General features: G+C 37.4%; 1 pseudogene; it reads right to left on the reverse strand.

Moving 5' to 3' along the window:
- Window positions 1–24,567, reverse strand: part of LOC138174924 (UDP-glucuronosyltransferase 2B15-like) — a 67,275-nt pseudogene that overhangs the window by 41,554 nt on the left and 1,154 nt on the right.

The raw sequence follows: 24,567 nt of genomic DNA on the forward strand, positions 1-24,567 counted from the left end.
TTCTAGGTGACTCTAACTCTTTAAGTTCCAGAGAAGTGAAATTGCTAGGGGGAGTTTCCTGGAATTTCCTATACTAGTGAAGTCACAAGTCTTGCCACTATCCCCATCCCTTCTGTAAGTACTGCCTGAGAATGTGAAAATCTGTGATACATCCTGAAGGACATCCTTTCAATGGAAGTACTTTCTATCCTGGGCTATTCCCTTTCCTCCGTATACATATTGGACTCCAGGAGCATGCTAATCCTCCATACATGTCCTGTAAAGCAAGGACTCTCTACTCCTCTGAAAGTAGTAGAAGGAGTATCAGATTCAGATCCTAAGGCCACTTTCACAATTAAAAGTATGACCTCAAGGAAGGAAATATTTCTAAGGATTTTATTTTTTTGGGAAATGAGTTTTTGACAACATGATTGACATAAACCTCCCCTACTACAATATATTTCCATAACATCTCTTGTGGACTTCTCTACCACATGCCAACACACATGCCAACACAAACATGTATACACAGAAATAATATAACATGCATTTACATGCACGCATACATATTATATACACATATTCTTTATACACATGAATGTATATATGGATATCTCATAAAATTCTAAATAGTAAACATATATATATATACATTCACACAAAAACATGGATTTTCTAAATAACAAATTTATACTTAAATATAGAGTGCTTCAAAAATCTTAATGTAGGTTTAAGTTTTGATAGTTAAAAATTCATGTTTAAAATTTTAATAGCTTAAAACTTCCCTGATACTTCCCGAACAACTTATACATAAACATATCTATCTATCTTTCTATCTTTCTATCTATCTATATTTCCTTAATACCAAACATATCTGCATCAGGATAAAAGCACATGGGTGTGTACATATATCAATATGTAGATATGTTTTCTAATTACATTTACTTTTATTTGAAACTTCATTCCTTCCACTGTCAATCTAAATGAATTGATACTTCTCGTTGGAAGAGAACACTCATAGAAACATTTCCAGTACAAATGGGGGTGAAACAAGGATGTTCATTATCACCACTATTATTAAATATGGTAGCAGAAACATTCGCTTTTGCAATAAGAGAAGAAACTATAACTTTTAATCACTATATATTTCCATGATAGTAAAAATTTTAAATGAACAATCATCTCTCATAGTAAATACCAGCAGTATTATTACTACCTTTTTGTAATCCAAATATAAAGCTTTAAATTATCAAATTTTATAACACAAAAAACCCAATTCAATTGAATTTGTGCTAGATCATTCTCTGGCTTTTTTTTAATGTAGGCAAGATGGGGTCTTATACACAGAAAGATTGTGGAAGGAATCTAGGGGTGGTCTAGAGAAGGAGTTTGGGGACGGTCTTCAGGAGGAGTCAAATGAAGTCAGACTCTAGTAAGGAGAGATTAAGGGTGGGAAGTAGCTGGAGGATACCTGGAGATGAGAGACAATGGAGTGCTAGGCTAGTTTAAGGGTAACAGACGTGGGCATAAATATTTTGGGAGGATCAAGGATGGGGACTAGCTAGACAATGGAGGGCTAGGCTAGTAACAAAGATTTGGGTCTAGCTATAATGGCCTCAGGCAAATGCCTCATCAAATGGGAAGATTCAAGGAGAGTACAAGGGGTTTCCCAGAGCCTGTACCTCTTCACCAGTGGTGACAATTCTTGGAGGCAGGGCTTAAGGAATGTCCCCCACAGGCCTGTATCATTCACCTCTTCCTTTCCCAGAACTGCAAAATGTACTGAGCCTGGGGCTGTTTGCAGGTACTGGACTAGGGTGGGCAGAATGTACAGGACCTAAGTGATATTTCCAAGCTTCACCTTAGAAGGGTGGGTGACAAGTTGCCCAGCGACATAGGCAGCTTGAACTGCCAGTCTTCGAGTATTATCCCTACAATTCTCCTGCATTCTTTTCTCCTAATCTGATCTGGTGTAAGAGGAGTTAACAAGAAGTTGCAGTGATGGGGTACCTGGGGTCAATGCCCTGACTGAGATACTCTCTTAACTCAAGAGAAGGGAGTAGTGAATGTTGAGTGGGATAGGTGTTTTAGTAGGGTGACGGTCTACCTATAATCTCTCCAGCAATCCTAATATAGTCAATTTCTAGCTTCTTGATGATTAGTCTCAGAATCTGCTAAGATGTTTTTAATTATATCTAACATTTCATTGTAATTCCAGGTTGGCCAGACCAGAAACTACAAGGAAAATAGTTTCAAGATTTGTTTGCTTGCCTAATTGCAGTCTTTTGAAATGTCTGGGAGCTGCCTGTAGGTTAGATAATACAAATTGACAGACTGATTCACAGCACACATGATACAAACAGAGACAAATACACTGACAGACAAACTGACAGTCCAAATACAAAGTCCACCTTTAATGACAAAAAGAGGGCTAATTAGAGGCTTGTTATAAATTGGCTCTTATTGTTCAAAGATTCAAGACCTGACAGGGGAGGAGTGGATGGGGGTTACATCATATAATCTTTGCTTGGAGCACCTCTTGTTGGGACAGGGGAGCCTTGGCATCCCCAACGTTTTCTGATTAACCACCTTAAAGGGATAGGCCCCAGTGGGATTATGTTCAGTACTCTGGCATGTGGATGGAGTGTAGCTGTCTTCCTCAGGACCAGGGCCTTTGAGGGAAGGGGAAGTTGGGGAGAGGAGGCTATGGCAGTGGAACAAGGCTGCTCTCTTCAGGACTAGAGTAGGGAGGGGAAGGCTAGGAGGGAAGGGGTAACGGCAAAGTGCAGTTATCCTCCCCAGGATGAGAGCCTTTAAGGGAAAGTATGGAGGAAGCAAGGAATAGGGTAGAGGAGGAGCAGGGATTGGAGGAAAAAGAACAGGCTGGGTCACTGGGGAAGAGGGGAGAGAAGGAATTGAGCCTTGTTGGGCTTTGCAGCTGAATCCAAGGTTTTGTAAGCCTTAAAGGAAGAGGGTGCTGCATTCAGTTTTTCTCTGCTTTCAACAATGAAAACATTTTCTCTCCTGGTTAGATGTTTTGTTGGTCTTTAAACTTAATTTGGTTTTAAGATAAAGTAGCTTTGACAGGTCCAAAAGAGCCCTATCGTGACCAACATAACGTTGGGCCACCTTTAGTTGACCAGCGCTAGCAGAGGCACCTACTTTTCCCATGATCTATCTCCAAAGGGGATCTAATTAAGACACAGTGATTTAAGAAGCGTTGACCACCCCCCCAAACCAGTAGGGGTCCTTTTGAAGTTGGTATGAGGAACTTAGTGACTCCATCAAAGTTAAGACTATAGGAAAAACGAATCCTGAGGTGCCTGAATCATTAACTTTGATGAAGGGAGGCGCTATTCAGGCTATCCAATGCAAGAGCGCCATCCAATATCAACAGCACCATAACTGGGAACCTGAAAAGTTTGGTTAAAGGAGAAAACAGGCTAGGTGATATACAGTTATGGCATTTATTCCCTTAAACTACTGAACTTGTAGTACAAGGACCTAGAAGGTAAGTTCTAATGTGAACAACAGAATGAGAAAGCATATATACATTTTAGAACCATCCCCATTCAGGGTGGCCGTGTCACTCAAATTTGTGAACTCCATAAATGTTTAATCATTGTATGAGAAATGAATTTTCTTAATTGAATAGATGGTAAAATTCAATTAAAAAGGAGATTTGACAAAATGTCAATTGAAATTATGACTCAGGATATATGTGTTTTCTTTACCATTAACATTCCATTACATAGTGTATGGGAAAGGTAAAAGTGTGGTTTCTCAGAGACTATCTGCTAAAGTAAGTAAGTCCTTAGGCCTAAGTTTCCGTTTTCTAGAAATTATGTGACTTTGTATGAGTTGCTCTATTCTAGTCAGCCCTTCTCACCTAACTTACCATAAAAGAGTTAAGTTTCTATAGAACTGCAAGAATTGCTGAACAAGACTACTGATAAAAAGAAACAGACAGTAAGTAGCCTTGGAAGAGTTGAGACAGTAGCCTTGGGAAGAAGTTAAGTCCCCAGTTCCGAGAGAGCTCCCAGAAAACACTAAAATGAAATAATGTAGAATGGAAGGAACTGGCAGCAGCAGGTGGATTTGACCAATCAAGAAACAGACAGTGGCCTTGGGGTACTCAGGCCCAGATAAGGGTGTATCTAGATTAGACTGAAGGGGGGTTCAGTATTCTGAGGTTGTACTGAGCTTGCATAATGGACCTAATGTATTATGTATATTATCTAACAAAATTAGAGCCTCTTTACTAATAATTAGGTTAATGTTTGGGAGGAGCGTGTAACCCTTGCTTATTTAACCCAGCTTTAGCTTCTGTATGACGGCCTCCTCTCCTGGGCCTTGTTCCAGAGACTGGACTGCCCGCTTCTCGCGAGATTCTAATAAACCTTTCTACCTTCACTTTGAGAGGTCTCCAAGTAGTCGATTTGGGTTAGGGTCTCCGTATCTCACACAATAGTATATGTCCAAAAATATTAAGATAAGAAAAAAGTCTCATTACTCAAGTTAATGCCTCAAGTTAAGGGTCTCACCTTTAAGGGCCACAAAGTAAACCTCTTCTGGCTTTGTTGACATAGGAAAAGGTATTCTCCGAGCTCACTCAGAGAGCAAAGACAAAGCAGAGTCCATTTGGAATTTATGATCTCAGGATGTCTCTGTTTTCCTCTTGAATGGAGTATGTCCTAAGATGAGGGGAAATCCCCCTTCCAGGCTTATCTGGTCTCTGGAGTTGCTGACCCAGGAAAAAACATTTTTAAAGTAAGGCAAATCACTCTGTTTGATTAATTCAGACTTTAGCCAAAAATATTATATTCAATGATTATCAACACATACTATGCATCTCATCATTTGCACTCTAACCTCAATATTTCTGGTGCCCAATGAAGGGCAACTGTCTTAGCCACAGGTTTTCTCCAAAGCAAGGTGAGGCCATAAGCCTATACCCTCTAATGCTAGCACCTCAACCAGACTGGGAGTAGCTGGGATCTCTGCACCCTGTTTACATGTTCCCTCTAAGTGGGGGCTGCCCTGCTTGAGAAGCCTGTGCTGTTCCTCTCTGCATAAGATGTAGGGTGAGGCTGGTAGGTCAGCCTCAGTGGTCTAATTTGATAATTTCTTAGAAAGACATTGTCTTATAATTATCTTAGAAAGATTGTTAGAAATGGGAATTTTTCTTTAATTCTTTTGAGTTATGGATTTAACTGTTAAAAGACTGATGTAAAAAATAATAATGTAGTAGCAGATTAGGAACTGAGCTAGGGTGTCAGTATTTTAAGATTTCAGGATCTAGCCCCAAGCTTAAATGGTTAGTATAGTGATTTGACTTCAATTAAGAACTAGAAATTGTAAAGGAAAAAATATTTAGAAATCAATCTGTAATCAGCTATAACCTAAGAGTAAGGTTAGAATAATCTTTAGATTAATCATGTCTACCCGCCTTTCAGTATAAATCTGTAGGAAGGCTTTATTAAACTTAATACTGCATAAATTCCTGGTCTAAAAGTTTCCAAATTTGATTTTCTAGTAATAGGCATAAGATTTGAGCTAACTTTCATCATCTGACCTGATAATTGGCAAAGTAAATTTAAATTTATGTTAAGATCAATTTTGTAGAAATTTTTAGTAGAGAAGAGACTTTCTATAAGTGACCTGAGTCAGATAAGAACTTAAGACGAGATCCAAACCATAGGACTATAGCAGATGTTTCCAGAGGAACTGAATTTTATTTTGCTTTCTCCCTTTGTGTCTTTTATCTATAATATGTACTTATCAAAAGGGATTATTCTCCTTGATTTTGTCAAAGCACTCTTTCTCAAAAAGTCTTTTTGTTGTGAACCTCTCATAATTTATGTCCTCTCACCCTACAATTTGAGATGGCTGAAAATGTTGAAAGAATTCATAGCCTTAATCCTTAGAGTAATTTTTCTAGAAGGAATTGAACCTCTCATTATAGACGTTCTTTATCTATCTATCTATCTATCTATCTATCTATCTATCTATCTATCTATCTATCTATCTATCTATCTCTATCTATCTATCTATCATCTATCTATCTATCTATCTATCTATCTATCTATCTATCTATCTATCTATCTATCTATCTATCTATCTATCTATCTATATTTTTTCTTTTGCTTTTTAGAGGGGGGAGAGCAGGGCAATTGGGTTTAAGTGACTTGCCCAATGTTACAGGGCTAGTAAGTGTTAAGCGTTTGAGGCAGATTTGAACTCGTGTCCTCCTGACTCCAGGGCCAGTGCTCTATTCACTGTGCCACTAGCTGCCACTACAGAGGTTCTTAATCATTTGTGTGTGTGTGCCATGGATCCCTTGGCAGTCTAGTTAAACTTGTGGCCTCCTTATCAGAATCATGTTGTTACAAGTATAAAATATCAGACAGAGGATTACAAAGAAAACCAGTTATATTTAGAGTTATCAAACATTAAAAAAAAAGAAGTTAAAGGTCCTTTAACTCTTTATCAAAGTGTTGAACATTTTGACCTGTCCATAGGATCACTAGGAGGGATGTCAGAACTCATGTAGTCAATCTCTCTCTTATTTTATGCATGAAGTTTTTTGACCCCCAAAATTTAAATGACTTATGAAGGTCAAAATTTAGTTAGTAGGATGCCAGGATTTGGACCCAGATCCCTTAGCCCCAAATCCAGCATACTTTCCACTGTACCATGCTGCCTTTAGTGTAGCAGAGCCTGGGACTAGCAACAGATCTACTGATGGGTTAGTAATTCAGTAAATTCCAGTTATTATCATCATCTAAATTATCTGCTTTCAGAAAGACAAGAATCTTTCCCCCCTTAGATAGAAAGAGGAAGGAAACACCTGGGAAAGGCTAGCTGAGTTTTATAACTACTCTGTATTTAATTTGAAATCTTCTGTTGGCCTGATCAATATTTCAATTCTTTGAGAGTACTTTGAGCTTTTTAGGTATCACTGATAAATTTGATCAAGAATGAATATGTAACTAAATTCATTCAGGAGTTTTTCATAATCCCTTAAGTCAATGCACTGTCCTTGAATTAACCTAGATACAATATCAAAGACCTATGATAATGACCTTTTTATTGCTTAATCATAAAGTTCCTCAAGGCTCATAGTGGTAAGTCATTAGTACAGAGACACAAAACTAATAAGTGTCAGAGAACAAATTTGAACCTACATCTCCCAAATTCGAAATCTCTCTAGTATACATTACCTTTTCTCTCAATGTATCTCATTAATTGGAAATATTTCATAAAATAAACCATTAATTTCTTGGCATGGAGAATTTTCTTCAATGCTTCACTTGGAAAAATGTTCCACACTGACAATGAGATCTGTGTAATGGACAAAACTCCCTCCCTCCCTCCCTCCCTCTCTCTGTCTCCCTCTCTGTCTCTCTCTCTCTCTCTGTGTCTCTCTCTGTCTCTGTCTCTCTCTCCTCTCTTTTTCCTCTCTCCCTTTCCCTCTCCACAATGGGAGAAAATGAGGAAGATAAGATTAAATTTTGAAAACAACTTTCCAAAAATTTCAATATTTCTAATCCATAGTCTCACCAAGAAGATCATTCTGGGGAATCCAGTCATAGGTTCTGGTCTTTGGACCTAATGTGTCTGCCTTCTTTCCTTTGTATCGCTATAGATCCTGTCAAACTAAAAGGAAAAAAATGTAATGTGAGTAGAATCATAAAATTCTAAAATCAGAAAGACTTTTAATGAGAATTTAGTCCAACCCTGTCCTTTATAATTGAAAAAAAAAAAATAAGGCCCAGAGAAAGTAGGTAATGAGTACTTTATAGCATCTTTGTATCTATCCTTTTTTAAAATTTTAATGTTTTACAAGGGGGAATGCAGGGCAATTGGGGTTAAGTGATTTGCACAAGGTACAGGAGAAGTAAGTGCCAAGTGTCTGAGGCAGGATTCAAACTCAGGTCCTCCTGACTCCAGGGTCAGCACTCTATTCACTGTGCCATCTAGCTGCCCTATATCTATCCTTTTAAAGAACTTTTATAAACATCCTATTAAGAAGGTCATTGTTGTCATTCCCATTCCCATTTAATAGATGAGAAAACTGTAATAACAGACAAGGTGGGGAATGCACACAGAAGTTAAAGCATCTTCCTGCGGTCAATTGAAAAAAAAAACTGGATTAGAATAGACAGTAAAAATACTCAAAAAATAGAAATGTATTCTGTGGGCCATCCTAGCTCTCAACTTTAAAATTCAGCATTGCCTATGCAATGAATTTGCTTTAATGTTTGTTGAGAAAGGCTTATTTATATGTACTATCTTTAGGAAATGTTTTGTTAACCATATCCAATTCAGCAAGCATGTGTGCAAAGCATCATTTAGGTGGTGTTGAACACCAAGAAAAAAACAGTCTCTGGTCCTAAGGAGCCTACAGAAGTACACTGGTGGATGCAATATATATTCCATTAAGTAACAACAAGGAATGAGAGAAGAAGACAAAAAGAACACATTCCTAAGGGAGATCAGGGAAGGCTTCAGGGAGGTGGTAGTTCCTGCACTGAGCCTTGAAAGAAGATAAGGATTACAAAAGGGAGATGATGATGAAAAGGCACAAGAAATGACTTGTCTAAAGTTGTGAATTGGTAAGTCAGAATTCCACGTTTAGGGAAAAGCTAGAAATTTAGGTTGGAATTTAGCAGGTGGGAAGGTGGAAGAGTAGTTAGAACTAAATCATGGATAGCTTTAAATGCCAGGCTGAAGAGATGCTATTTTCTCTTAGAGGCAATGGGGAGCCAAGTGAAGAATTTTGAGCAGCACAGTAACATGATCAAAAATATGCTTTAGGAAGATCATTTTGGTAGCTGTGTGGATGATGAACTGAAGAGAGATAAACTGAAAACAAGAAAAATATAGAGATATAATGTAGTGCAATGGAAAGAAAGTTGAACTGGAGCTAGTCAAATACCAGCTCTGACAGCTGTGTGACTGGGCTAGTCTGAGTCATTTTATTCTTCTCTGAGATCAGGGTAATACTTACACTATCTACTGCAGTGGGAAACACTGGAATGAAATTCATTCTTTGCAGGACAAAATAACTTTATTCAGAATTATATTCTACCTGACAGCCGTTTCAGGATTGTTTTTCCAATGTCAAAAGGAGCCACAAAGCTCTAGATTCTCAGATTTAGAATGAACCACAGTGGCCATTTTGTACAATTTGATTTGTCTTCTCTCCAATGCATCTGACAATGGTCAGCCCACCTTTGCTTGAAGAACTAGGGTTCTGCAACTGACCACCCTCCAAGATAGTTCATTCCAATTTGGGATAACTCTGATAGCTACTGAAACAAAAGTGTTTTTTATTTTAAACATCCATTTGATCCATTTGCCTTTTGCACCTTAGTCTTATCCTCTGGAATCAGACAGAATGAAGGTATAGGTACGTCAAAAGATTGTAGAATTTTCATTTGAAAAGAAGCATAAAGGGGTGGCTAGGTAGCACAGCCAGTAAGAGCACCGGCTCCAGTGTCGGGATGACCTGGGAATCAAATCCCAGGCTCAGACACTTAGCACCCACCCAGAAACACCTGGCCATGTAACCTTGAGCAAGTTACTTAACCCCAATTGCTTAGGGGTGGCCAGGTGGCTCAGCAAGTAAGGGCACCGGCCCCAGTGTCAGGATGACCTGGGGATCAAATCCAAGCTCAGATACTGAGCACCACACCCAGAATAACTGGTGTGTAACCTTGAGCAAGTTACTTAACCCCTACTGCTTTAAAAAAATAAAATAAAAAAAGAAAAGAAACATAGAGATCATCTCATCTAATCCTTTCATTTTGCAGAGGAAGCAAATGAGGCCCAAATGCTTAAGATCACTCATGTACTAAGCAGCACAGCCTCGATTCAAACCCAGTTAGTTTGAGTCTGAATCCAGAACTCTTTCCTACTACACTGCCTCCTTCCTACAATTTTTGCCTACCATATTGCCTGCAGAGATTGAGCTTGAAAAATGGTAATTGAGAAGGCAAGGTCAGCTAGAAGGAAGGTGACATTGGAGAAAGTAGTCTATTCAGCAATTCCCCACTCAGTTGAATTCTATTACAATGGAAATCTAAAAGGTCAGAACTTCCCAATGGTCAATATAAAGTAAAGCTGGAAAAGTTAAGTTGGACCCAAATTGTGAAGAGCTTTAAAGGCCGGGTCTGAGTCTGAAGAGGCTGTGTTTTATGTTAGAGGCAATAGAGAGCTAGTATTTGAGCAGGGGACATTCTATGACACCAAAAATATTGGGATAGCTCCTTTGAGACTGTTGTCATAGAATTTATGCTCAGCTGCTTTGTTCATTACCACAAATAGTCACAGAACCTTGGAATGTCAGAGCTGGAGGCATCCTCGTTTTACAGATGAGGATACTGAGTCAACAGATTCATTCTGTTGATAAAGTTGTGTTTCTTTTAAGACATGTCCCGTTTACTTTCTCAGATTCATGTTTCGATCTTAAGGTTTATGAAGCTTTCATAAATAGATAGATAGAAATAGAGATTTAGTTGATGTGTTGATTGGTTTTGCTAAATTACTTTTCCTTTTTTAATCATTGTTGCAAGGCACATATCATTAAGAAGGAGAGAAGGCCGGCCCCAGAGTCAGGAGGACCCAAGTTCGCATCAAGTCTCAGACACTTAACACGCACACACACACAAACTAGCCATGTAACCTTGAGCAAGTTGCTTAACCCCAACTGCCCTCAAAAAAAAAAAAAAGCTTCTTTTGGGGCGGCCAGGTAGCACAGCGAGTAAGAGCACCGGCCCCAGAGTCAGGATGACCTGGGATTGAATCTGGGCTCTGATACTTAGCACCACACCCAGAAATAACTGGCCATGTAACCTTGAGCAAGTTACTTAAACCCAACTGCTTAAAACAAAAGGAGAGAAGGCATATATTTGTGTATAAAATGATATAAAATTAAAAAAAATCAATGAAATAATTATGAAAAGAACACATGGGCCATTTTGATTAGGGCAGGATAATATTCAGTGCCAAAAGATTTTCCATTCTATTGTTGTCTTAGAAAGTCTTGGTAGCTAAAACACTAATAGAAATGATGATGATTGGTTCTAACACTTTGCACTTTAGAAATCTTATTAAAAATGATTTTATTTTGTCCTCATTTTCCCCCATAATCTTTTCCCTCTGTCTTCCACAAAGCCATTTCTTATAAAAAAAAAATTAAAAAAAAATAAGAGAAAGAAGAGGGGAACAAAATCAACAAAACTAATTAGTACATTGAAAAAAAATCTAATATTGTATGCCATATACCCTGGGCTAAAGGAGGCCCATGAGCCAAGTTTTCAGCAAATACTGGCTCACTGTGATCTAGGCAATTCACCTAACTTCTCTATGGCATATTACATTTTCTGTTCAGTAGGACCCATGTGTGATGGAGGCCTCTGGCATGACATTACATATGGAAAGCTCTTGGAATAGTACAGAATCATGCAAAAGTTAAGTAAATTTTATACTGTTTTCAGTAAAGGTAACCAGTTTATAAGAACACTGTTAGAAGGTAGTGTTTGGCACAAATCTAAGGTATTATCACAACATCTTAGATTTATGCCAGGAAAAGCAACAAGAAGAAATCCCTTGGAATGTAGGGAGTAGATTATCTATGGACATGAGAAGAGATGGACAAAAATCCCAAGGATGAGAAATCCTGAAAGGACCATGATCTACACTAGTGGATAGAGTGGAAACATTAATGAGATCACATATCCATTAACAAATTAAAGTGTAAGTACCAATCAATCAACAAGCATTAATTGAATATAGCAAGTATATGACAGATATTGTATCAGATATACAGATTAAAAGAATAAAACCATCCTTATGCCCAAGAAATCTGCATTTTACTGGGCTAGGGGAAACAACAAGATAATAAACATGGACAGAATTATTATAAAAAGAATAAATGCAAACAAATAAAAAGGTATTTAGGAAGGGAGGGCAATGGGGATAATATGGAAAGTGGAAACTGAATTGTGTCTGGAAGGAAGAAAAGAGGCTCAGTGAGGAGAGAGTGAGGAAGCAGAGCATTCTAGGCTTGAAGGAGAGCCAGTGCAAAGGAACAGAAATAGGTGATGGAGTCTTATATGTTAGAAACAGAGAAAAGACCAGTTTGGCTGGATTGTAGCATGTGGGATAGAGGTAGATTGTGAAGAGCTTTAAAAGCTAAACAAATTTATATTACATTCTAGAGATGAGAGGGAGCCAATGGAGTTTAATGGTATAAGGAATTATAAGGTCAGATTTATGGTTAAGGAAAATCACATTTGGCAGCTTATGTGTGTAAGAAAGAGTGGAGGGAGAAGAGATGTAAGGGAAGGAGACTAATTAGGAGACCAGAGGAGTATTCTAAGAGAAAGGTGATAGCACCTGAAATAAGATGGTGGTCATGTGGGAGGTAACAGGAAAGAAAAGAAAGTTTGTAATGCTTTCTGTGGGCAATGAGACTAGGAACCAATAGGGGAGGAAGTAGGAATTAGGAGAGTTGACTTGCTGTAATGGAAGCCCATTTGAATTAGGATAGTATGAATTTATCATGTCCCCAGGCAGAATGGTTGTGTGACTTCCCCCAGCACTATTCAGCATCACATGAGTAGGAGAAGAGGAAAAAAATAATGAGACTAATTGAGGGCTGATATTTGACAAGAAATGAGTGGGGAGAAGACAAAAGGAAAAGATATTCAAGAGTAGGTGAAATGTTGAAGTGATTATCTATATGACCAAACCTGGGAAAGAACTTATCCCAACGCTCAGGGACACTTACCTTTACAGTTTTGTACATATTAAAAGCAAGAGAAATATTTATGTCTGAAAACTCTAAAACTTACATTTTAATAATTCCCAAACCTAGTCTATATTATACTGTTCCAAGACTGAATTGTGGTGATGCCAACATTATAGGATTAGAGTACACTAGCTAATACGCAAATTACTGGACCATGCCAATGAGAAGAAACATGAGGGCAGAAGCCTCTGCTTAGAAAAGCCTGAGATCAATCTGAAGGCAATTAGACCTTGATCAAGAGATCCCATTATATGTGGGGATAAGGTATACTTATCCTTAGAGTCCTTGGGATCTGGACCATTTTTCCATCATCTGGTCCTACTTTTACCATCTCCTATGTCAACACCAGTTTGTTTCCAGGTTCTGTGAGCTAAAAATAGTCCAGGATCCTTGGAGAAAATGCTGCTCATGCAGGAAGGTGAGAAGTATACTAAATCAGCTATAGGGGTTCAGGTCCTATTTTTTAACCTTTAACAATCCTTTTTAACAGCAGAACAAGAGCTAAATTTGATAAATAATCTAATGCCCCATAGTGTTCTCCTTAGGTTTAATACTTTAGAAGATATTTGAGAACTTAGTCTACTAGAAGTAAGCTCTATTATAAGATTCCACCTGAATTTTTTTTAGAAAATCTTGCTTAGCAGAACCTCTTTCTAAATTTCAAGTAGACCAAGGCAGCAAAAGAAGCTTGTTTCCTTTTTCTTACCTTCTGTGGAATCTCGGCAAGAGCTGCAGCAATCACATTACTCTTTTCTTCAGTTAGGTTTTTGCCCATTGACCCAAGAGAAAATATCACAATACCACGTTCCCCAGAGCTCTGGATAAATTTTTCCATTTACTGAAAAGAAGAGATATGTTGTCTATCAGATGGAGGAAAACAGCACAAAAAAAATAAGAGAGAATTATAAACAAGACTAAGAAGGGAGAAATTATTCCTCATTAGATGGAGCAGGAAATACTTCATGGAGAGGTACAACTTCAACTGGATTCTTTAAACTATTGTATATATGCACACAGTGATTGACTCACAACTAAAACTGACTTTCAAAGAATGATCACAATAAAATTAAAAACAAGATGGGGTTACAGAGCAGGGTTTTTAACCTAGAGTCTATGAGTTTGTATTTTAAAATATATTTTGATAACCATATATAAAGAGAAAGAGACTAATTTTATTGTTCTTGCTCAGGTTAAAAACTACAATGGTCACTAATATGCCAGTCATGCTACTGATGGGCATGAGAGTGTTGGCATTTTCTATTTCTTTTTTTAAGCTTTTTATTTTTTGGAGGGGTAGGAATAGCAGTTGGGGTTAAGTGACTTGCCCAAGTTCAAATGGATAGTAAGTACGTCAAGTATCTGAGGTCGGATTTGAACTCAGGTCCTCCTGATTCAAGAGCTGGAGCTCTATTCACTGTGCCACCTAGCTGCTCCAACATTTCATATTTCAAACCTGGATTAATTTGCCCTTCCTTACACAGTCTGATGGCTCCCTTATACTGGTACCAGACTTATTATGGACACCAAGAATTCTTGAACTCAGGTGACCCACTGGACTTCAGCTTTCCCTGTAGCAGGGATTAACGGCATGTGTCACAACACACAGCTAATAATTATACTTCAGTAAAATTGGTTTCTTTGCAACTCTGTCTATTTTTGTTATCATTTTATTTTATGTATTTAAAAATATTATTATGAGAGGGGATTCATTAGCTTCAGCAGGCTTCCAAAAGGACTTACAACACCACAAAAGGTTAATAACTCCTGCTATACAGCATTTTTCTGCAAAGAACTGCAAACTAAAGAGAGTACCCATAAATTGCATAATGGCTCAACAAAGTATGGGTATTTGCGTGGAATATTATTGTCATATAAGAAATAATAAAGAGGTTGATTTCAAAGAAATTTTGGCAGACTTGTAAGAATTGTGGCACAATAAAATGAGTCAGGAAAGCAATTTATGCTATAACAAAAACCTTATGAAGACAAAGTCTTCTGATCAATGCAATGACCAATCAGGTCTCCAGAGGACAAGTGCTTAGACATACTACCAACCTCTTGCGATAGATATGGAGGACTCTAGGCATAGACTCAAAAATATAGTTTTTGATGATAGCTAAAGTGAGGTATTTGTTTTGTTTAACTAAGCATATTTGTTACAAGGGAATTGTTTTTCTTTTTATAATGGCAGAATTTAGGTGAGAGACAAGATAGATGAAGAGGCAAGACCACCCCTTCCCCACAGTTTACTCTGTGAGCCTCAGGGTAACTAAGGGGAAACAATGAGAATCCTGGCCTTGGCCTAAATCTAGACACCCAGAGGCTACAGCACACAAAGTCAACAAGCATGCCCTCAGCACCCAGCCTGGGAAATTAGTAAATAGGTAAGCACAATGAGAAAGAAGGAAGCTGAGAAGGTGAAGGGAAAGGCAAGAAAATCAATCCGAGTTTATTATAGCGAGCAACAACAACTAAATACAGAGGACAACACAGACTCTACACTCACACCTGGGACCACAGAAGGAAATATCAACTGGTTTCAAGCCCAAAAAGCATCCTTGGAGGAGCTCAAGAAAGATTTTAAAAGCCAAATTAGGGAGGCAGAAGACAAATTTAAATCTACAGGGTCCAAATTGGAAAAAAGTCTCACTGAGGAAAACAAATCCTTAAAAAGTAAAATTTGTGAACTAACTGAAGAAAATACCTCCCTAAAAAAGGACCATCACAAACTAACTGAAGAAAATAATTCACTAAAAATTAGAATCAGTCAAATGGAAGCTCAGGACTCTATGATGCACCAAGTCAATCAAGAAAAACATGAAGATTGAAAAACTATAAGAAAGTGTAAAATATCTCACTGGATAAACAACTGACCTGGAGAACAGATCCAGGAGAGAAAACCTAAGAATTATTGGTATACCGGAAAGCCATGATGAAAAAAGTAGGCTGGACAACATCATCCAAGAGATTGTCAAAGAAAACTGTCCTGAGGTTCTAGAATCAGAAGGTAAAATAGCTATAGAAAGAATTCACTGGACTCCTCCTGAAAGAGATCCCAAATTGAAACCTCCAAGAAATATAGTAGCCAAATTCCAGAATTACAAGGTTAAGGAGAAAATACTGAAAGCAGCCAAAAAGAAACAATGAAAATATCATATAACTATAGTAACAATTACACAGGACCTAGCAGCTTCTACCTTAAAAGACAGGAGGGATTGGGATTTGATATTTTGTAAGGCAAAAGAGCTAGGACTGCAACCAAGGATTGACTACCTGGCAAAACTGAGTATAATCTTTCAGGCAAGAAGGTGGTTATTTAATGAAATAAGGAACTTCCAGACTTTCCTGATGAAAAAACCAGAGCTTAATGGAAAATTTGATCTCCAAATTACAAGACTGAAGAAAGACATAAAAAGGTAAACAAGGAAAACACACACTCACACATACATACATGCACACATGCACCCTCATGCACACATGCACATAACTTGGAATGCAATAAGAGTGAACTGTTTACATCCCCATATGAGAACCTGATACTTGTCAATATGGAAATTTATATGATTATCAAGACCTTTTAAAGCAAATACATAGATACAGAGTGTGGGTATAAATGAACTAATCTGATGAAAAAAAATTTAAAGGGGTTAAAGGAACTGTAATGGGACAAAAGGAAAGGATGAGGCAGAAAAGTGTAAATTATGCCATATGAAGAGGTATAAAACATATTATAGTAGAGGGGAAAGAAAAAGGGAGATGAACACCATTTGAACATTATTCTCATTGGTTCTGGTTCAAAGAAGGATCACCGTAAACAGTTACATTTAAGATTCAAATGTGAAGGGGCGGCCAGGTAGTACAGCGAGTAAGAGCACCGGCTCCAGTGTTGAGAATTCCTGGGGATCGAATCCCGGGCTCAGACACTTAGCAACCACCCAGAAACACCTGGCCATGTAACCTTGAGCAAGTTACTTAACCCCAATTGCTTAGGGGCGGCCAGGTGGCTCAGCGAGTAAGAGCACCGGCTCCAGTGTCGGGATGACCTGGATCAAGTCCGGGCTCAGGTACTCAGCACCACACCCAGAAATAACTGGCCGTGTAACCTTGAGCAAGTTACTTAGCCCCAATTGCTTTAAAAAAAAGATTCAAATGTGAAAAAATGCAAAAATTCATTACACAGAGGGAAAGGAGGGAGGAAGAGGAGCACTGTATGAAATTTACTCACATTGGTTTGGGGTCAAAGAGGGAATAACATACTCTGATAAGTATAAAATTCCATTGTGCACTATAGGCTGTAGGAGGGGTAAGGATGGGATAAGAAGGGGGGGTCAGAAGGAAGGAAAATACTAGTAAGAGGAAAGGGTAGGTAAAGAATTGGGGTCACAGGGAGAGAATACTGAGGAAGGCAGTGGTCAAAAGGAAAACCCTTAAGAGGAAGGGAGAAGAAACAAAAACATAAAGAGGGGAGGGAATGGGATGGAGGGAAAGAGAGAGATAGTAATCATTACTGTGAAAGTGAATGGGATGAACTCTCCCATAAAACAGAGGAGGATAGCAGAGTGGATTAAAAACCATAATCCTAAAATATGCTGTCTATAAGAAACATATTTGAAACAAGCAGATACATACAGGGTAAAGGTAAAAGGCTAGAGTAGAATATATTATGCTTCAGGTAAAGTAAAAAAAAGCAGGGGTAGCAATCCTTATCTCAGATAAAGCAAAAGCAAAAACAGATCTAATTAAAAGAGATAAAGAAGGAAAGTATATCCTGCTAAAAGGCACTATCGATAATGAAACAATATCATTACTTTACATATATGTACCAAGTGGTATACTATCCAAATTCCTAGAGGAGATGTTAAGGGAATTAGAGGAAGAAATAGTTAGCAAAGCTGGACCGTAATCTCCCCCTCTTTGAACTTGATAAATCTAACCTCAAAATAAACAAGAAAGAAGTTAAGGAGGCAAATAGAATTTTAGAGAAGCTAGATATGAGAGATCTCTGGAGAAAACTGAATGGGGATAAAAATGAATATACTATATATACAGGAATTTACCTTCTTCTCAGCAGTACATGGCACATACACAGAAATCGACCATGTAGTAGTGCAAAAATCCTCACAATACAGTGCAGAAAGTCAGAAATTCTAAATGCATCATTCTCAGATCATGATGCAAAAAAAAAATCATATTTAATAAAGGGCCATGGAAAGATAAACTAAAAAGTAATTTGAAACTAAACAATTTAATCCTAAAGAATGAGTGGGTCAAACAAGAAATTATAGAAACAATCAGTAACTTCATTCAAGACAATGACAATAATGAGACAACATACCAAAATTTGTGGGATGCAGCAAAGGCAGTTCTTAAGGGAAGTTTTATATCCCTAAGTGTATACATTAATAAATTAGAGAAAAGTGAGGTCAATGAATTGGGCATGCAATTGAAAAAGCTAAAAAAAAGAACAAATTGAAAATCCACAATTAAATACTAAATTAGAAATCATGAATACCAAAGGAGAGATAAATAAAATTGAAATTAAGAAAACTATTGAATTAATAAGTAAAACCAAGAGCTGGTTTTGTGGGGGGAAAAAAACAACAAAATTGATAAACCCTAAGTCAATATGAAAAAAAAAGAAAGAAAACCAAATTATGTGTATCAAAAATGAAAAAGGTGAATCTACCTCCAATGAAGAGGAAATTAAAACAATAATTAGGAATTATTTTGTCAAATTGTATGCACATAAATTTGACAACCTTAGTGAAATGGATGGATATTTACAAAAATATAAGTTTCCCAGATTAACTGAAGAGGAAGTAAATTACTTAAATAACCCCATGTCAGATAAAGAAATCAAACAAGCCATCAGTGAACTCCTTAGGAAAAAATCTCCAGGGCCAGATGGATTTACTACAGAATTCTGCCAAACATTTAAAGAACAATTGATCTGAATATTCTACAAACTATTTGGGGAAATTACTGAATACCATCATATCATTCACAAAGAGTGATAACTTGGTCTCTTCTTGGCTAATTTGATTCCTTTGATTTCTTTTTCTTCTCTAATTGCTACTACTAACATTTCTAGTACCAGATTGAATAAGAGGGGTGATAGTGGACACCCTTGTTTCACCCCTGATCTTATGGGAAATGGTTCTAGCTTCTCCCCATTACATATAATACTTGCTGATGGCTTTAAATAGATGCTACCTATTATTTTAAGGAAGGCTCCATTTATTCCTATACTTTCTAATGTTTTTAACAGTAATGGAAGTTGTATTTTGTCAAAAGCCTTTTCTGCATCTATTGGGATGATCATATGGTTTCTGCTAGTTTTATTGTTGATATGATCAATTATACTGATGGTTTTCCTAATATTAAACCATCCTTGCATTCCTGGAATAAATCCTATTTGATCAAAGTGTATTATTCTTGAGATAAGTTGCTGTAGTCTTTTTGCTAGTATTTTATTTAGAATTACACAGTTCCTCGAATACATTAGTCATAATGTGAAAGTATTTAAAAATCCTATACTTGACTATATGCCGCCATGGGGGGGGGGCAGGGGAGGAAGGGGGACAAAATGTGAAACTCAAGCAATTGTGTGATTGAATCCTGTAAACTAAAAGGAAACAAACAAATTAATTAAAAAATAAAAAAATAATTTGGTTTTCTTTCTTTTTTTTTATCATATTGACTAAGTGTCTATCAATTTTGTTGTTTTTTTTTCCATAAAACTAGCTCTTAGTTTTATTTATTAATTCAATAGTTTTCTTAATTCCAATTATATTAATCTCTCCTTTGGTTTTCAATATTTCTAATTTAGTATTTAATTGGGTATTTTGAATTTGTTCTTTTTCTAGGTTTTTCAATTGCATGCCCAATTTGTTGACCTCCTTTTTCTCTAATTTAATCACATATGCACTTAGGGATATAAAACTTCCCCTAAGAACTGCCTTTGCTGCATCCCACAAATTTTGGTATGTTGTCTCATTATTATCCTGCTTTTTTTTTACTTTAGCTGAGGCATGATATATTTTACTCCAGCTTTTTACCTTTACCCTGTGTGTATCCCTCTGTTTCAGATGTGTTTCTTGTAAACAGCATATTGTAGGATTATGATTTCTAATACATTCTGCTATCCATCTCCATTTTATGGGAGAGTTCATTACATTCATATTTACAGTTATGATTGTTATCTGTTTCTTTCCCTCTGTCCTATTCCCACCCCTGTTAATGTTCATATTTTTTTTTCCTTCTTCCTTCTTCCTTCCTCCCTTAATATTTTTCCTTTTGACCACCGCCTCCCTCAGTATTCCCTTATCAGCCCCCCTCCCTTTTCCTCCCCTTTCCCCTTACTTCTTTCCTCCTTGCTAACTGCCCCCCCCTTTCATAGCACTTTCCCCCTCCTACTGCCTGTAAGATATTTTTGTACTTAATGAAGTATGTTATTTCTTCTTCACACCAAGAGTGACAGGAACAAATCTCATGCGAACCTCCTCTCCCTCCCCTCTTTCCCTCTAAAATGATACTTTTTGCATTTCTTCACCATAGAGTCCTATGCTTAACTGGTTGTTATTCCCTCCTTGCACCAGAACCAATGAGGGAAAAGCTCATATGATTCACATCTTCCTCCCTTCTTTTCCTCTGCTATACAGTTTTTATGCCTCTTTGTGTGGCATAATTTACACTTTTCTTCATTCATTCCCTTTTTCATTGCAGTCCTTTTGTAGCCCTTAATAAGATTTTTTTAAATTGTCATTTTGTGTATTTTATACTCATACCCTCTACTTGTCTATTGCTCTTATCAAGTAGGAGGGTGTGTGTGTGTGTGTGTGTGTGTGTGTGTGTGTGTGTGTGTGTGTTTTCCTTGTTTACCTTTCTACATCACTGTTGCATGTCATAATTGGAGGTTGAATTTTCCATTGAGTTCTGGCTTTTTTATCAAGAAGGTCTGGAACTATGTTATATGGTTGAATGACCATCTCTCTGCCTGGAAGAATATGCTCAGTCTCTCTGGGTATGTGATCCTTGGTTGTAACCCCAGCTCTTTTGCCTTCCAGAAAATTGTATTCCACTGCCTCCGATCTTTCAGTGTAGAGGGTGCCAAATCCTGTGCAATCCTCACTGTGGACCCTGGATATTTGAATTGTTTCTTTCTGGCCAATTGAAGTATTTTCTCCTTTATCTGGTAGTTCTGGAGTTTGGCCACAACATTTCGAGGACTTTTCAGTTTGGGATCTCTTTCAGCAGGTGGCCTGTGGATTGTCTCGACTTCTATTTTACCGTCAGGTTCTAGTATCTCAGGGCAGTTTTCCTTAACGAGCTCTTGGAGAATGTTGTCCAGGCTCATTTTCTCATCATGATTTTCTGGTAGGCCTATGATTCTCAGATTATCTCTCCTGGATCTGTTTTCCAGGTCAGTTATTTTTTCGTTAAGATATTTTACCTCTTTTTCTAATTTTTCATTCTTGTTGTTTTGTTTGACTAATTCTTTGTTCCTCATAGAGTTATTTATTTCAATTTTGTTGATTCTAGTTTTTAGCAAATCATTTTCCTTGGTTAATTTTTGGAGCTCCTTTTCCATATCATACACTTTTCTTTTTAGAGAGATGTTTTCTTCATTATAATGCTTTGCTAATTCTGCTATTTTGGTTCTGAGAGAATTATTCATTTTATCTTCTATCTCTCTCATTTGGTTTTCAAAGTTCCTTTTGATCTCATCTAGGAGAGCCTTCTGTGCTTGGGACCCATTCCCTGTTGATGTTTCAGCTGTGGGTATGGAGTCCATATTGTCTCCCTCTGAGGTTGGTTCCTCCCTCTGAGGATAGTAGGACTCCAGAGTCTTTGTCTTTGTAGTCTGCTTTCTACACATTTTGAGGCAGGGCCCTAACCACACCCTTCCTCTAGGGATCCCAAGCCTTTACAATAGAGGGTTTTGTCCTGGGGCAAGAGTACTATGTTTTCAGGGTCAGAGGAGGGGTTTGGAGCAGGTGAGGTTCACTCTGTCATCCTGGGCTTTGGAGGTCCTAATATGGCCATTTTTTTTTAAATTTCTGGGCTGTGAAGTGGTAGCCCCAGGAGTATTTGCTGTCCAGGACAGGGGCCCCTTTATTTGCTTCTTACCTTGCTCTTTCCAGTCCCAGCCCTTTGGTGATAGGCCTGGTAGTGGCCCTTGTGGTTGGTGGGACAACTTGGCCTCTGAGTTGTTTAGGCCCCTTATGGGCCTGCCACTGCCAGCCTCAACTTCTTGGCCTGACTCTGCATCTCAGGTAGGAATTATTGTAGGAATGCAAGCATGATTTAATATTAGAAAAACCATCAGCATAATTGATCATAACAATAAAACTAGCAGAAACCACATGATTATCTCAATGGATGCAGAAAAGGCTTTTGACAAAGTACAACATCCATTCCTATTAAAAACACTAGAAAGTATAGGAATAAATAGAATCTTCCATAAAATAATAGGTAGCATCTATTTAAAGCCATCAGCAAGTATTATATATAAAGGGATAAACTAGAAGTATTTCCAATAAGATCAGGGGTGCCCACTATCACCCCTCTTATTCAAGCTGGTACTAGAAATGTTAGCAGTAGCAATTAGAGAAGAAAAAGAAATCAAAGGAATCAAATTAGGCAAAGAAGAGACCAAGCTATCACTCTTTGGAGATGATATGATGATATACTTAGAGAATCCTAAAGAATCAAGTGAAAAACAACTTGAGACAATAAATAAATTTGGCAAAGTTGCAGGATATAAAATAAACCCACATGAATCCTCGGCATTCCTGTATATTTCAAAGGAAATTGAACAGCAAGAGATAGAAAGAGAAATCCCATTTAAATTACTGTAGACATTACAAAATATTTGGGAATCTACCTGCCAAAACAAACTCAGGAGCTATATGAACACAACTACAAAACACTTTTCACACAAATAAAGTCAGATCTAACTAATTGGAAAAACATCAGTTATTCATGGCTGGGTTGAACTAATATAATAAAAATGACAATTTAACCTAAATTAAATTCCATATTTAGTGCCATGCCAAACAATTTACTAAAAAAATCACTTTATAGAGCTAAAAAAAATAGTAATAAAATTCATTTGGAAGAAAAAAAGTCCAGAATATCAAGGCAATTCGGGAAGGTGGCCTAGCTATACCAGATTTTATCTGTATTATAAAACAGCAGTCATGAAAATTACTTGGTACTGGCTGAGGAATAGAGCAGTGGATCAATGGAAAAGATTGGGTACACAAGACTCAACAGTCAATGACTATAGTATTCTACTGTTTGATAAACCCAAAGACCCCAGTTTTGGGGATAAGAACTCACTATTTGACAAAAACTGCTGGGAAAACTGGAATATAGTATGGCAGAAACTGGACATAGACCATTATCTAACACCGCACATGAAAATCAAGTCTAAATGGGTATGTGATCTAGTTATAAAGGACGATACTATAAGCAATCTGGGAAAGCAAGGAATACACTACCTGTCAGATTTATGGAGAGGGGAAGACTTTATGACCAAACAAGAATTAGAGAGCATTATAAAATGCAAAATGGATAATATAGATTGTATGAAATTGAAAAGATTCTGTATAAGCAAAGCCAATGTAACCAAGATTAAGAGGGAAGTGGGAAATTGGGAAAGAATTTTTACAAGCAATGTTTCTGATAAAAGCCTCACTTCTAAAATATACAGAGAATTGAGTCAAATCTATAAGAATACAAGTCATTCCCCAATTAATAAATGGTCAAAGGATAGGAACAGGCAGTTTTCAGAGGAAGAAATTAAAGGTATCTATAAACATATGAAAAAAATGCTCTGAATCACTATTGATTAGAGAAATGCAAATCAAACAACCCTGAGATACCACATCTTACCAGTCAGATTGGCTAAGACAACAAAACAGGAAAATGACAAATCCTGGAGAAGGTGTGGAGAAATTGGAACACTAATGCATTGTTGGTGGATTTGTCAATGGATTCGACCATTCTGGAGAGCAATCTGGAACTATTCCCAAAGGGCTATAAATAATTTCATACCATTTGACACAGCAATGCCACTTCTAGGGTTGTATCCCAAAGAGATCAGAGAAGTGGGAGGAAGACCCATATGTACAAAATTATTTATAGGAGTTCTTTGTGTGGTGGCAAAGAATTGGAAATTCAGGGGATTCCCATCAATTGGGGAATGGCTAAACAAGTTATTGTATATGAATGTAATGGAATACTATTGTGCTATAAGAAATGAGGAGCAGATGGCCTTCATATTTGCCTGGAGAGGCTTAACTGAATTGATGCTGAGTGAGAAGAGCAGAACCATGAGAAATTGGTATACAAGTACAGACACAATGTATGTGTGATGACCAGCTTTGATAGACTGGACTCTTCTCAGCAATGCAGGGTGATAAGTCAACCCCAAAAGATTCATGATGGAGAGAGATGTCTGCATTCAGAGAAAGAACTACAAAGAACAGAGTTTGAATGCAGATTGAGGCAAACTACCTGCTCTCTTTTTCTTGTTTGGATTTGTTTCCTCTTTCCCATTGTTCATTCCATCTGATACAATCCTTCTTTATAACCTGACTAATGTCTAATGTGAAAGTATTTGCCCATCCTATACTTGATTGTTTGCCGCTATTGGGGGTCGGGGGAGGCAGAGGAAGGGTGAGAAAATTTGAAACTCAAGAAATTGTATAACTGAATCTTGTAAACTAAAAGTAAACAAATTAATAAAAAGCAAAAAAAAA

The sequence above is a fragment of the Petaurus breviceps genome, unplaced genomic scaffold (genome assembly GCF_028583685.1).
Source record: "Petaurus breviceps papuanus isolate PSGF00001 unplaced genomic scaffold, PetGlider_PUasm1.0 76, whole genome shotgun sequence".
NCBI classification, from domain to species: domain Eukaryota; kingdom Metazoa; phylum Chordata; class Mammalia; order Diprotodontia; family Petauridae; genus Petaurus; species Petaurus breviceps.